This window comes from Pseudophryne corroboree, chromosome 3 (assembly GCF_028390025.1).
Source record: "Pseudophryne corroboree isolate aPseCor3 chromosome 3, aPseCor3.hap2, whole genome shotgun sequence".
Lineage (NCBI taxonomy): Eukaryota > Metazoa > Chordata > Amphibia > Anura > Myobatrachidae > Pseudophryne > Pseudophryne corroboree.
In genome coordinates, this window is record NC_086446.1 from 431274266 (window position 1) to 431291190 (window position 16925).

Genomic DNA, 16925 nt, shown 5'->3' on the forward strand with positions numbered 1-16925 from the left:
GGGGTTGAGAGGTCATTTTAGTCGGGCCATACAGTATATAGTGTTTTTAATTTATTTTAATTAAACAAGTGAATAGTTAAATACTGCTACTTCCATAACGGCTCTAGTGTGGTGTAACGTGTATAAGGGGCTCTACCATGGCATACCATGTATAAGGGGCTCTACCATGGTTTAACGTGTATGAGGGGGCTATACTTTGGAATAATGTGTACAAGTGGCTCTACTGTGTTGTAACGTGAATAAGCAGCTCTACTGTGGTGTAACATGTATAAGCACCTTTACTATGACATAACGTTTATAAGCAGCTCTACTGTGTGGCGTAATATGCATAAGGAATACTACTGTGTGGTGTAATGTGAATAATGGACACTACTGTATGGTGTAATGTGAATTGGTACTATTCTGTTGCCCCATCCCTTCTCCCATTAAACCATGCCCCTATATTTTAGGTGCTCTCCTTTGGCGCTCACTGTTCCTATTTTTAACATGGGGGCACCAAAGGAAACTTTCACCCTATGCTCCACAAGGTCTAGAACTGGCCCTGTCATTAATTAAGGATTTTGAAATATTTTTCTTTTCAAATGTAACATGCCACTACATGCTGGCCAGGAACCTAATTCAGTGCACAGGGGAGGGGGATGCCAAAACATACCCTTGCTCTGGGCACCATAGCAGCTAGCTACACCTCTGCCTACAGAGCATCACTCTTCCTCATCCTTCCCTGCAGAGCATCACTCCCACTCCTTTTCCTACCCTGCACTGGTAGGTAACCACGGGTGATGTGGTATGCTGTGTTACACAGGGGGACGGGTGGGCAACACTGCAGGGCTCCAGAGTGTGCGGCTGTACAACATGCTGTACAGCCACTCGCTTACTTCTGGGTCAGTGCAATTGAAGTGCCGGTATGCCATACCACTGCATACCAGCTGACTGCGAGCACTGGTATGGATGACATTATTAAGAGGTAACACTATAGATGGTCTATAGTATATGCTGTATCAAACATATTTAACTAATATAAATAACATAAGTGGTCAGGAAAAGGTTTAACATCCCATAATAAATAAATAAAATAAATAAACATACATACAGTAATAGAACCATAGGAGACAGAACTGTACTTTTTAAGCACATATTCTCCCATATAATGGTTAGGCACCTGTCTCTTCTTCTTTACAGTTACTCTCTGGTCCAGCACACTGATTGAGAACTCAGCTTTACATGTACAGAAAACTTTGTAGAAGAAGCTGCTACACTGGATATATGCAGCAGCTCCACCCTGTCCCTTAAACTGCATATTGTGGCAGCAACTCTAGTAATCATACTATATACTACTGATATTGTAGTTTTACTTTGAGCCACAGGCCAAGAGATTAATACTGTACTGTGCATTACAATTGACTATTTTAAAATTCACTAAGAAACTTGTAGGGTGGATGATACTGCTATGTGTAACCAGGGTGGCTGGTATTGCTACATTTATTCAGGGTGGATGGGACTGTCATATGTGTCCAGGGTGGATGAGACTACCATGTGTGACCTGGGTGGATAGTATTGCTATGTCTATACAGGATGGATAGTACTGCTACATCATGTTTATCCAGGGTGGAGGGGGATTGTGCTGATATGTGTGTCCACAGTGGATGGGGCTGCTATGTGTATTTATGGTGGATAGGACTGCTTTGTGCAAATAAAGTAGATGGGACTAGTACAGTATATGTGTCCAGGGTACTGTAGATGGGACTGCTATGTGTGTCCTGGGTGGAAGAGTCTTCTACTGTACATATGTCCTTAAATGTGTGTCCTGGATAAATAGCACTGCTATGTGCAACCTGGGTGTATAGGACTGCTTTGTGTGTCTTGGGTGCATGGTATGGCTATGTGTGCCCTGAATGGATGGTACTGCTAGTTTTCTTAAGTATGGGACTGCTCTGTATATACAGACTGGATGGGACTACTGTAGGGGTGTATGGTATTAATGAGAATGCTATGTGTATCCAGGATGGTTGGGACTGCTATGTGTAAACAGAGCGGAGGGGACTACTACTGTATGTGCGTCCCATTTGGGTATGATTAATATATGTGCCCACTCTTTAAGGGATGGCTGTGTTTCCAAGGTGGATAGAATTCATAAGTGTGTCCAGCGGTGATGTTGTCTATGTGTGTTCCATAGTGGATAGACGTGCTGTATATGTCCAGGATGGATGGGACTGCTAAATGTGTCATAGATGGATGGACTTCTATGTGTGACCAGGATGAATGAGACTGCTCTGTTGTTCAGGGTGAACAAGGTGGATACGACTGCTGTGTGTACAAGTTATGATAGAGCTGCTGTATGTGTACCAGATTGAAATGCTCTACTTTATGTACAGTGTAAATGTAACTGCTCTTTGTACAGGGTATTATAAGATACTAGCATGAGATATTGATGGATACAATGTCTTGGTTTGGCTAAGTCCAAAAATATACAGAACATAAAGTTTAATTACATACCCCAACACCCACGGATTCTCTTTCAGCAACTAAGAACTTCTCTTAAGTTTTCAGTTTGGTTCTTTAGATCAGATAAGATCTAGCGAATATTGGTCTAGAATAACCTATAGTATTTGTCAACCTTTTGCTCCAGAAGAAAAATATGGTAAGGAGGCTTTATATGGGAGCTTTATATGTCTCAGCTCAGTAATACTGTACCTCCCTCTCAAAGTTTCATTTCTGAAGTCTTTTATAGCCCTTACCTGTCTCAGATCATGTAAGAAATTTGTAGTTCTTTGTTCATATCTTCTTGTATAAAGAGCAAAGAACAGATGGCGAGCCTTATATCCTGAACTAATTTCTCTCATGTAATCCTTTTGTGAAAACAATCTCACATTCTTTGTGGTTGCTCATTTTTCCAAAATACACAACTAATGGCAGATTATGAAAGATTACAACATATGAATTATAGTCAGTTATCTGTTCAGTAGCGAACACATAAACCATTGTTCAGTCATTTACAATAAGGATATATTTTCTGTCCAATAAAAACAAAAATATAATTTTACTACAATTACAAATAATATACTACAATACGCATACAGGGCAGGTGCAGAGTGAGTACTATGCCAGTTTGCATAGTGTAATTTAGACCACATACATATGTGTAATTGCAGAGCTGACATGACTCCTTTCAACTGGAGATGCAGAACAGGGGAGGGACGGGACAAAGACAGGAGCAAAACTACTATGGCTGCCTGGGGTTGCCACTGCTTTGAGACCAGTTCCTCCTCCTCCAGTTCGCCTTATTCCACATGGATTATGCCAGGTAGTGTGTAGAGAGTACAGAGGAGGAAGTCAGACAAAACAACTGCAGTGGGGAGTTCAGTACTGGATTACTAGCAGGGAAGCTGTCATCCGGGGCCCCTACAAATAGCACCGGCCATACAGGGCCTCAACTAGGCACCTGGAACCCTAGCTAGTCTCCTTTCCGATTAAAATTTGCCAACAATACATCTTTCCAGCAGTGGTGCAGTGATCATTACATCAATCTATCTATATAAACTTTATATATTTTTTAAGGTACATATATATTTAGTTAGCATGTATACTAACATTACTGTTGCAATCATAATATATATTATGTTTATATATTATGTTTACATGTGTGTGTCTATCTATTTGCACTATGGGGCTAATTCACACCTGATCGCTCCTTTGCGTTTTTGCACAGCACGCGATCAGGTCTAAACTGCGCATGCGCCGCAGAGCGCATGTGCATGCCAGAGATGCGATCGGCATCTCAGCCCAGCGATCACCTCTACCTGATTGACAGGCACAGGCGTTCGCTAGGCGGGAGGGAGCGGGCCGGCGGCGTTTGCCCACCGTTTTGGGGGCGCGGTCTGTGCAACGCAGGCATGCCCGGACCGTGCGGGGGCTGGACCGCGGTGGCTGTGTGACTTCACACGCAGCTGCTGTGACCCGGGATGCGTCAAAAAGTCACCTACCACCGCAGCAATGCACAGGTAGGGACTTAATCGCCGGGTGCAATAGCATCGCCGCCGTGCAATAGCATTGCACCCGTGCAGCGGGGGGGAGGGCCAGACATGTGGGGCGGACTAGCCCTGTGCTGGGAGTTCCCCCGCATGTCAGGGTGGCTGATCGTAGCTATGAAAATTTTGCACGGCTACGATCAGGTCTGAATTAGCCCTGCATGTATATTTATATATTTGCAGCATTTTTCTATTTAAAAAAAAAACTAAAAAACTCCCCCCAGGCTATTTATTATTTATTTATTACCAGTTATTTATATAGCGCACACATATTCCGCAGCGCTTTACAGAGAATATTTGGCCATTCACATCAGTCTAGTGCTGGAATATAGCAATAGGAGTGCAAGTAATACAGCCAGCATAAGAGGAATGAATAATATTAAGTACAATTAAGAGGTAAAACAATCTAATAAAGTAAAAAGTTATAACATTTTCTTTTGGTGTGTTCTTTATTTGTCAGATTTGCAAAATGTATTTCTGTAGGTGAGATATTGGCCCTCATTCCGAGTTGTTCGCTCGCAAGCTGCTTTTAGCAGCTTTGCACACGCTAAGCCGCCGCCTACTGAGAGTGAATCTTAGCATAGTAGATTTGCGAACGAAAGATTAGCAGATTTGCGAATAGACAGTTCTTAGCAGTTTCTGAATAGCTCGAGACTTACTCTGCCACTGCGATCAGTTCAGTCAGTTTCGTTCCTGGTTTGACGTCACAAACACACCCAGCGTTCACCCAGACACTCCCCCGTTTCTTCAGACACTCCCGCGTTTTTCCCAGAAACGGCAGCGTTTTTTCGCACACACCCATAAAACGGCCAGTTTCCGCCCAGAAACACCCACTTCCTGTCAATCACCAGAACGAAGAAAAACCTCGTAATGCCGTGAGTAAAATACCTAACTTAATAGCAAATTTACTTGGCGCAGTCGCACTGCTGACATTGTGCATGCGCATTAGCGACTAATCGCTCCGTTGCGGAAAAAAAATAACGAGCGATCAACTCGGAATGACCACCCTTGTGTGTGAGGTGTACTGTATTTCAGTGGGTCAGGTATTCGGTCAGGGAGTGAAATGAGTCAGAGATATTACAGTTGGCGAAGAATGATGTTATGTCCTCCAGATCCGAATATGGCAGCAAACCATTAGCAATGTCTCTGAACACCCCAGGAGGGGACCGAAGTCTACAGACCATGTCTAACTGATGTTAAGTCCATATTTTGTTTATGCCAAATTGCACATAAGGAAATTGGGGAGCATGTCATTTTTTTGCACTCTGGTGCGTGTATTTAGTGGGTGGTAATGCCAATAAGGGTGAGAGAATTGCAGACTGGTGAGTTCACTTCATATATGGAGTTTATATAATGCAGGGGTAATGTAGGAAAACAGAAGGATGAGACGTAGTTCCTCCTAGACAAAACACTTTGGATCATACTGCTGGTATTCAGATAAGCTTTTCTCCTGATACATGTATAGTCATTTACTTATGTCCCTGTGTTTTATATGTAAATTGGATTACACTATGTCTGTCTCTGCATTTTATCTTTTATATATTCTGGACCTTCATTAAAAAACTTTTGAAACTTCATATGGTGGAATAACTTCGTGTGGATCAGTACAAGAACCAGAGATAAGTACTTTTAAATATCCTATTTGGTATGGGTCAACCTAAATTTTAATTGTATGCACTCTGGTGGTGTTAGCACATTAATGCACTCCTGTCTCTCTTTTTACATATATAGGACTATAAAGACATGGGGCAATATTTACTAATATTCGTGTTTGAGTCGGTTTGTGTAGTGTTTAAACTCTTTTTGTATCGGGTGCATTTTCATGCAACTTTTTGAATCCATATACGCAAAGTTACGAAGCAGTTGACTTTATGGTTGTCGTGTTTTCCGATGTCGATGCCAGTCGTTTTTTTTTGGCACATTTACGGCCGTCATTGTCAATTGCGTACGTGTTTTTGTTGTATTTGCTGTTTTTTTTCCTAAGTTAAACGCGGCAGGGTTTTTTTTCCCCCGCGGCCGCATTTTCACTTTCAGTTTCGATTTTCATCCCCGTTCGTGATTGGTTGTGTTTCAGATGGTAGGAGTGTCTGTGCGCAACCATATAAATACACCCCAAACCGTCCGCACCTCGTGGGTTTAGTTAGTGGTGAGGAGGAGGGAGGTTGTGCTGTGGAAGGTAGGTGAATTTGTGGTTTGGTGAGGAGTGTTGGTAGCGATTTCTGAGTGTGGTATTGTGTTTGAAAGTCGTCTTGTCATTCTTGTTGTCTTGTATTTTGTGGTTTTGTTTCATTTTTAGTCCAAGTTACTTTTCTTTATAGTCCCTTGTCAGTGTGTGTGTGTGTTTGTGTGTGTGTGTGTGTGGGTGTGTGTGTGTGTGAGTTGTGTAGTGGTAGCGGAGGAGTGTGTTGTTTGTCATTTTTTTTTCTGTGTTAACTGTTTAGACACACAATTATGTGTGACTCAGAGGTGGGTGAGGTGGAGGGTGTGAGTGAGGGGGAGGAGGTTGGTCAGGTGGAGGAGGTGAGTGTTAGTGAGGTTAGTGAGGTGGATGAGGTGGGTGAGGTTGCTGCAGCAGCCTCAAGTGATAGTGACAGTCAGAGTGCTCCGCAGCCACGCTCCACTACTAAGACTGGGCGGAATGTTAAGTTTAGTTTTGCTGAAAATGTGGCATTGGTGCGTGAGCTGATGAAGTATCAGAGGCAGCTCTTTGGCCCTGAGTCCGCCAAGGTGCCAACACGGAGGAAGACGGTGTTGTGGGCGAAAGTTGTTGCTGCTGTCAATAGTGAGGGGGTGGTCAAGCGGACGGAGGACACGTGCCGCAAACGGTACTATGACATAAAGCGACGTGTCAAGTCCAAAATGGCCAAGGAGGCCAAGTCGGCTCGGAAAACCGTTGGTGGGCAGCCCTATATTGCAAGATATCTGGAGTATGAGGAGCCCATGCGGAGTGCAATACCTCCTGAAGTTGTCTCTGCAACCCATGTCCGGGATTCAGATAGGCCCAGGAAGAATGGTGAGCATGTGTATTTGCATTTACATTCTATGATTTTTTTTTTTTTTGGGTAAATGTGTGTCATGTGACGTTGCATATTACTCCCATCTTCAAGTGTGTGTCAGCAAATACATTGTTTTGGTTAATGTTTTATACAAAAGCCAATGTAACATCTTACTTTATTGTATGTCATGTGTTTTTCAGAAAGATATTTTGCATGTGTAGTTTGGACTTGGTGTGTCTCTGAATTGTCCTGCAATAATGTTTTCCTTTTGGGCGTTTTTTTTATTAAAAATTGTGACTATGTTTTATATTTAAGTTAACCATGTGCAATGTTTTAAAAACAGTGGTTGTCATGTTAGAGGCTGGAGTAGTGTAAAGTGGTTTGGAAACCACTTACATGTGTAATGTCATTATTAGATAATGTAAAATTTTTTAAAATAACACTATTTCTTTGATAATTTTTTGCTTGTATTTGTACCGTGACACAACACTGCAGTGTAATTTTAAAAAAATTGCTACATTTTGTTTTGGCTCAAATAGTGGTAATGAAGATGTGGGTGTTTTTTTTTTTTCTTTAACTTGTGGCCTATGTCAGTGTCCTGTGCATGTGTTCCTGTGTTTATGTTGCCATAGTGCATATATCTATTGGACAATGTTTATTGTTTTATGTTTTTTATTTTTGTTTTTCCGGTCCTTATGTTTTTTAAAAAAAACAAACCAAGCATTTCTAAAAGAATAAATGTTTATAAGCATAATGGGTGGATGTATACACAATAGCATGAAAAATTTTTAAAATTTTATACAGTGTTAGAAAAAAGCAGTACTACTCGTCGGCCAGTAACTCCTATCACATCTGATGATGATGACTCTGCGGAAGCAGGTAAAGTGTCCATTGTAGTATACGGTATGCTCGTAAAGGAATAGCCATAACAAAATTGCACTTTCATTAAAAGGTCCATCAAAAGAAGTATGGAGCAGCAGAAGTGGCACTTCTGTAAGACATCACCACAAAAAACCTGTGGCCGAAAAGAAAGCAAGGTCGTATGTCCCGGCCCAAACACAGCAGGGTACCCCGCCACGAAGATTATCGTCCGTATGTTCTGTCCCCCCACTCCAAATTTTGGACACACCTCCAAGACATCAGCCACACTCCCCTCATCTTGATTGTGAGTATCAAACTGAAATAAATGAGTAAAATTTCAGAACGTAATCAAAATATTTCAAAACCGCATTAAGTCAAAACACATCAAAAACTTAAATACTTACCGCAGTAAGTAAAAGCTGAAATGGAATCCAAGCTAAATGGCCTTGTCCACATCTAGTAAAGATATGTATGTCCACTTGAGCCATACAGTATGACATTGTGTGTAAGATGCTGCAACAAAAAAGCATGTTTTTTTTTTGTTGCACAAAGTAAGGTTGTTTTTCCAAATTTCACATGTGTGTTTGAGGTAACATTGCAAAATACATACAGTATAAAAACATTACTATGTTTGTTTGAATAAAGCTATAAGGTAACACATTATGTATTCCAATGGGTTTTTATGGTGGAGTATGAGTGAGCTACAATAAAACTAAAGTGTTTGCTTTCACAATTAAGTAACCAGACACATTTGCCACAAACAGGCATATGTATGTATTTAAGCTATGAGTGATTATGTTGCTAGGCAGAATAGTTGAAAGCAACAGTGAATGACATGTGTTCCATGTGTAGTGATTTGTTTACATTTCACAAACATATGGATAGCTAACGGAGATTTGTTTAACATTTCAGCTTCTAGTCCTGGGAACAGCATCCCTCCGCAACAACAGCAACACAGTGACATGGAGGAGACAAACATCTTAGAAATGCAGCCATTAAGGCAAGGAATGAGCCCCCCAGCACCTGTGAGTACACCACCACAGCAAAGCACACCACCACCACAACACAGCCCAACAACACCAGGAACACAAGGCCCTGATCAGGTGTTTTGGTCCATTTGGGCTAGACAGCAGGCCACTAATGAAGATTGCCTGCGTAAGCAGACACAAATGTTTGCAAGCCTACCATCTCACCTCAGAAGAATATCGAGAAATCTGAGTAGACAAAATGAACAAACAACCAGAATAGGCAATACCATGGAACTCATGCGTACAGACATTACACAGGTCATGGGCAACTTACAGCGCATAATGGAAGAACAGCACAGACTAATGGAAGAACAGCACAGACTAATGGAAGAACAGCACAGAAAACAGCAAAGTTATATGAACATTTTTCAAAACAATCAAAAGATTAATGAAAGTTTATTCCGAATAGTAGACAATCAAAATGCTGCTACACGTGAACTCAATGCTACCCTCACTAACCTGAATGAATCACTCAGATGCATGCACCAACAGCAAACAAGCAGCAGCTCTGGTACGACTACTCCAAATATCACGCCAGTCTCATCACCACCAAGATGCTCCACCAGAGCATGACAACATGACAGTGCTAAAGGCAAAGGGCAGTACAAGCAGCCACCAAAAAAAACACGTGAAAAAAATACAAGTTAGACATTTGTGATAAGTAACTCCAAATAGTTAGTAAGTGTATTTTTGGCAAAAAATATATAACACTTAGCTCCTTGACAATTTTGACAACATCATTAATTATAAGTGGTACAAACAACAACATAAAATTTGTACGCACATTTATTCTTTACCAATTTTTGGGGATTGGAGGAGGGAAATGTTGATGGAGCCGCACATACATGTTAGCAGGAAGTAAACTGACCACTTGATTTTTTTCTAATCATTACTCTTTCTAGATTCCAATCATTCTCTTTTCCTGCAGACAATCCAAATTACAATGTTATTGATACATATTTTACCTTTCTTCTGTATACAACATTACAAGAAGAACACAATTGAGTTGCGTAAAAAGCTTTTAATATGTTGGCTTTGTTTTTTTTTAAAACATTGACAAAATGAATGTCAGTATTGTTGGGACATGTTTGTGTGTGTTAAAAATGTGTAAGAATGTTATTACACATGATGCTGAAACAAACAAATATGTGCTTTTACAACAAAAATCAAAGAATGTGTATAATAATTTATATATGTGGCAAACTGTGTATTTACTTACACATCATCAAGATTACTGCATCAAACATTAGGAAATAAATTATTCCTGATTACAGTAAGTTTGTGTGTCTTAAATATGATGGTGCATCACACATAGAGACACATGTATTCCTCAAGGCTAACATATTATATGTTGAGGAGTGTTTTTTGGGAACACGGGTTCACAAACTCGGCCCTCAGGAACCCACACAGTGCATGTTTTGCAGGTTTCCTCACAGAATCGCAAGTGACATAATTAGCTCCATCTGTGAACCTTTTAACATATGTCTGTGAGTAATTCATACACCTGTGCTTCTACTGGGTTATGAGAAAAACATGCACTGTGTGTGGCCCTGAGGGCCGAGTTTGTGAACCTGTGCATTAGGACATTACACACAATGATAAAGTGAAATACTAAATGGATTATGTGGGCTTGTAAGAAATTAGCACTGCAAGTTTACGATCACTTATCCAGACTTAATGCATGCCACTCATAATCTGTTGTTTTGAGTTTAAAAATACACACAATACACATGCAACATTTGTTTTTTTATAAAGCGAGGGTATGTTTGTATGTGTCAAGGAGACAGACACATTCTGAGTAATGGTTTTGGCAAAAGAAATGGCAAAACATCTATTTATGATTACACAACAAATGAAATAAGCAAACCAAACTTACCTTAGAAATAGCGAGTGATGATCTCTTGCCTAACCTGCCTCCCTACATCTGTAATCCAAGTATCACCAGATGTCTCTAATTCCTCTGCTTGCTGGCTGCTTTCTTCCTCCTCCTCCTCCTCTTCCTCCTCCTCCTCCTCCACATGTGGCAGATGTTGTTGCAAACACATGTTATGAAGAAAGCAGCAGCAGAACACAATTTGAGTCACCTTGGAGGGACTATACAACAAAAGGCCCCAAGACTTATCCAGACACCGAAACCTAGATTTCAGCACACCAAAACATCTTTCTATCACATTCTGCGTGGACTTATGTGCATGATTGTAATTGTGTTCAGCAGGGGTATCAGGTCGGGACAATGGAGTTAGAAGCCAAGAGAAACAGCCATATCCTCCATCACCTAAAAGACAGATATAGTAACGTGATTCATGTTAAGATACAGTAACACATAAGTAACACACTGTGGGGCAGATGTATTAACCTGTAGAAGGCATAAGGAAGTGAAAAACCAGTGATATGTGCAAGGTAATAAAGGCAGCAGACAATCTGTTCCTAAATGTTCATTTACATATTGGAGCTGATTGGCTGGTGCCTTTATCACCTTGCACAGATCACTGGTTTCTCACTTCCTTATGCCTTCTACAGGTTAATACATCTGCACCTGTATTTGGACAAAGTATACGCAGGCCTATACATATCAAATTACATACCCAGCAGCCATCCATCTGGCATTTGTCCGTCCTCAAACTTATCAAAGAGGGATGACTGATTGAGGATGAAGGAGTCATGGCAGCCCCCAGGGTAACCAGCAACAACACTCATTATTTTGAGATTTGCATCACAAACCACCTGCACATTTGTGGAGTGTTCGAAATGGCGATTTGTATATATGTGCTGCCTGCCCCTAGGTGGTCTCAGCTGAATGTGTGTGCAATCTATGGCTCCAAGCACATTGGGCATGCCAGCCAGCTCATAGAAATCTACCCTGACGGCATGCCACTGAGACTCCTGGGTAGGGAAGCAGATTGAGGCCTCGATGTGGGGCTGCAAAACAGCCAACACCTGTGTGTATATTTTAAAGAACAATAAACATGAGATTTTAGGACAGAACTGGCCACCGAGAAATTAAAACAAACACAAAACAGAAGAGGTAGTTAGGTATACATCACCTGTGTTAAGATTCTGGAAAATGAGGGCTGTGAGATTCCTATGACATCCCCAGACACAGCCTGAAAGCTGCCAGTAGCCAGAAAGTGCAACACAGCCAGGAGTTTGTGCAGGCCTGAGACAGAGCGAGAGCGTGCTGTCTCAGGGTCTAGGCCCAGTTTGACAAGGTCATACAGACGGAAAATGTTGTTACGATTTAGACGGAACATCTGTATGACCTTATCATCGGACAATGCGTTCAAGTTTAAACGCCCCCTAAAAAAACGAGGCCTGCGCAGCCTCCGCGGAACCTGTACAACCTGCTAACCATGTTCAGTTTCTTGGCCCTGGGTACTTACAGGCTGATGTCTGAGTCTGAGGAATCCAACAGCACACAAAAGATCACTGGCCCACAGTCCTGCTGCCATTTCTGAGTGTAGGTGTATTGAAATGGGCCTAACATCCTTTTATAGGCATCCTAATTCAGGTGTGAGTTATTTTTTATTTGCAACACATGTAAACACGCCTGAAAAAAGCAGGTCTATTTTTTTGCCGCTTTTTTTAACGAATCGCAAAAAAATACGACCGCATTTGAGCACTCACAGACTAACACCCAAATACGAATGAATAGTGAATTCCCATATTCTATGTAATAACAGCCGCGTTTGACCGATGGTCTATTCATTCGTATTTCTGAACGTTGTCATTCAAACCATTACGAATAGTCCAAACACTGCCGAGATTGGTGCTTAGTGAATTCCCGGATTAGGACTAAGAAAAAAAAACACAAAACGGATAAACTCGAATTCTTAGTAAATATTGGCCATGGTTTGATGAGTTCAGAGTGGAAGAACTTGACTGGCCCACACAGAGCCCTGACCTCAACCCCATCGAGCACCTTTAGGATGAACTGGAACAGAGATTGTGAGCCAGGCCTTTTTGTCCAATATAAGTGCCTGACCTCATGAATGCTCTGCAGAATGAATGGACACAAATTCCCACAGAAACACTCCAAAATCTTGTGTAAAGCTTTCCAAGAAGAGTGGAAGCTAAAATACAGTAGCTGCAAAAGGGGGACCAACTCCATATTAAAGTGTATATATTTGAATACAATGTCATTACCGTCCCTGTTGGTGTAATAGGCAGGCATCCAAATACCTTTGTCCATGCAGTGTATATATTCTGTGAGAGAGAGAGAGAGAGAGAGAGAGCTATATATATATATATATATATACACACACTGTATATGTATATATATATATATATATATATATATACACACACACACACACATAAACAATTTGAAAAGGAGGAATTTCTGGATGTAATAATTTTACATATATTGTGGAGAAACCTCAATGTCGCCAACTAATGCAGTGATTTCAAATGGTCAATATGTGCTCCACAAATTTCCACAAAATCAAGCAAAATGTATGTATCTGAACAGCTGTAATAGAAAAATACAGTAGTCCATGATGTATTATATCCAAGGGTGCTGAAACAGGGGAGGGGGAGGGCTGGGTTTGGGGGGTAGTGGGTGCGACTTCTAATCAGGCAGGCCTGGCATGTAGATGGTTGTTCTTCCATCTCCCAGTTTTAGTTGAAACTCTGTGTAGTGTCAATTTACAATTATGTAAATTATTTTGCCACTCATTCATTATGATTGTAATTGATCTAATGTTTGCCATATCTGGCTTCTGGACATGCTGGATTCATTGAATGGTGATTATTAGCATATAGTTAGCGTCTAGTCACAGGATACAGAGGGACTGGGGGCATGCCAGCAGCTCATAGAGTAAACAGAAGGCGTGCCAGGTGGTTGCGCCATTCCTGCAAAGCCACGCCCCATTTTACAGGAGCCACGGCCCTTTTTGGGCTTGCGCAGCTTTGCTGCGCAGTGGAGTCCCACTTCTCCAAAAGTAAAAGTTGGGAGGTAAGTATTAAATATATAAAAAAATATATAGGGCGGGATGTAGTGCCGTCCGAGTTTGCCAAACGTGTGGGATTTCGGCCCAATTTTTTTTTAAAGCAGCAGTCATTTACAAGGCATGGTTTTGCCTTGTAAATGACTGTCACTTTAAAAAAATGGCCGTGTTCAGCCAGAATCCCGCACCTCCTCCAAACTCGGACATCATTACATCCCACCTATATATACTCAATAATCCAAATTGCATATGGTATATATGGTTTTTAAGAAGGCTATGATTCATAAATAATCAGCCTATTACTAGCAATGTTCTTGCAGTGAGTAAACTTGTAGTCAGTCATTCTAGTGGTAATGCATGGCTTCAGACGCACTCAGCCCATTTCTGCATGCCAGCGCCCACGCTGAGCGGCTTATTTGCTGAAATAGGAAGCAACGAAAAACTACTATTATTTGCTATATTGCACTGATCAATTTAATGTGGGACATTTGTACATATGTGTGCGAATGAGTCTGAATGTGGTTACAAAGTGCTACATTGCTACAGTATGTCTGCGCGTTTTCTCAAGCCAAGTTCTGCTGTGCCTTTTCTGCCAATTTGTATATGCTTAAAACTGATTCCTGTGTGGTCACAGTCACATCCCAGTGCTTGGGCAGTGTGGTGTTTCACTGCGGCAGCACGCCACACCTGTCAGAGCAGTTCAGTTGTAATGGGTGTCTAGCACCAAATAGGGTGTTGAAGTTAGGTATATGAGAACATATCTGTAGCAGGTGCAGTGGGCACAGCAACGCTATACACTTCACTAGAGAAGTACATGGGATCCTCAAAATTCCAGACATTCCAGTTGAGTTGGCAAGCGTTTTCGCACAGCAGGTGATCAGCGATTAACTGCGCATGCATATGCACCGAAATGCGCACGCGCGTTAGCCAATAACAACAGGCTTCACCAAACAGCGGCAGTCTTGTGTGAAAATTCCGAACGCACAGCCATTCCCAAGGTGATTGACAGGAAGAGGCCATTTGTGGGTGGTAACTGACTGTTTCCAGGGTGTGTCTGTGAAAACGCAGGCGTTACCAAGCGTTTTCAGGGAGCGTGTGTGATGTCATCTCCTGACTCGATCAGGAAGCACTTTTAGCACTGTAGGAGTAAGCGCTGGGTGGCGCACACACTACACACACTGACTGAGGTGTGAACGGATTTGCAGCTGCCCGCATGCGAACACACATTTGCGTGGGCGAATTTCCACTCCCCCTTGGGCAGCGACTATCTGATCACAGGATAGCAACATTAGCAGCTCAGCGATCAAGGCTGAATCACCCCCTAAACTTTGTAAGTAGAGGTAAGCAGGGATTTCTTATTGGCAGTAATAAGGTGATGAGACTGGTAAAAATAGAACTCAACAGTAGCCATGTCTGGTAAGTGAAAGGTTTTTCGGTGTAAGAATAACACCCATTCAGCAAGCTTTTTCTCTAAACAGTAATGAAACCCCAAAATCTGAGAAATACCACAAATTGAGAAAATCACTTAGCTGATTCCAGAGTAATGAAATCCTTATCCCCAGATAACAGTATTGTGACTACAATGCACTTTTGTTCCTTTTTCCTCAGTTTTGCAATCATTTATCTGTAATGGAATAGCATTTCCGTAATTAAATATTCATACTGCCCGTCATTATATCTTATAACATGCTTTTTTTGTAAAATCTTTTTAGCAAATATAATGGATAAACTGAATTATGTAATGCTGTTATCTAGCTGTTGTATGCTGCATTACCTATCCTCTGATAAAGTATCAAAGCAGATATAGTGCATCACCTCACAAAACCAACTTTATGCCAGCTGGCTTTCAATTTCCTGATAAAAATGGTCATACAGACCAGGTACATGTTATACGATCACAACTTGTCTTCCTGCTTTGGCTTTGTGCTGATGCATGATAGAAAGCAAAATATCATAATCCCCTTCCTTAGAGCCAACAGGGTCTATTCATAAAGAAAACGAAAACTGAATTGTTACTTACAGTGCATCCGGAAAGTATTCACATCGCTTCACTTTTTCCACATTTTGTTATGTTACAGCATTATTTAAAAATGGAATAAGTTAATTTTTCCCCTCAAAATTATAATACCCCATAATGACAATGTGAAAAAGTTTTTTGTGTGATTTTTGCTAATTTATTAAAAATAAAAAACTAAGGTGCCAAGTCCCGAGCTCTGCTCTGCTCTCCTTCTCTCCGGGCAGACCCCCTACCCCAGGCAGGTAGAAGCATAAGTTCAGAGTTAGACTCAATGGGGGGTATTCAATTATTTGAAAAGTCAGTTGGGTGTCTGTTTTTTACTATCTAATAGCAGGGAAAAAACAGACATCCAACCGACTTTTCAAACAATTGAATATCGCCCAATGCATCATAGACCTAGTATTACCTTTTATTTATAAGATGCCACAACATTTCCTTAGCACTGGACAAAGTGGAAGTATCTAGGACAGAATGGTTGTTTTAATGTCGGGTAAGTACAGTTGTGTCTTCATACACCTATGCCGCTTTCAGATCGCAAATGCCGGATCCCACTGGGTAAGAGAAACGTGTCCTTACCGGGTGGGATCCGGCATTTGCTCTGCTTTGGTGGCTTTTCGACACGGCAATATACCTGGTCGGTTGCCATAGCAGCGGGGGGGGGGGGGGAGGGGGTGCAGCAGCAGCAGGGGATGGGGGTGGAGGCGGCGCTGGGAGATAAGCTCATCTCCTGCGCCGCCTCTCCCGATGCTGTGAATGGGAGCCGTGTCGCATCGAAACGGCTCCCATTCACTCTGCGCCTGACCCGGTATTCAACCCGGTAATAATAACCCTTCTTTTTTACCGGGTTGAATTACCGGGTCAGGCGACCCGCTAATTCGGGCAAAGTACTTTCACATCGCACACTGACCGAGTTATTTGTGCGATGTGAAAGGGATACTAGTGTCGTCTATACACCATCCGGACAGAGACACTAGGTGTGACCAAGCTGCTCCGAGAAGAGTAGAACTGTCTTTTTCTTTACATTTTGCTTTTTATATGCATCACAGATGCAG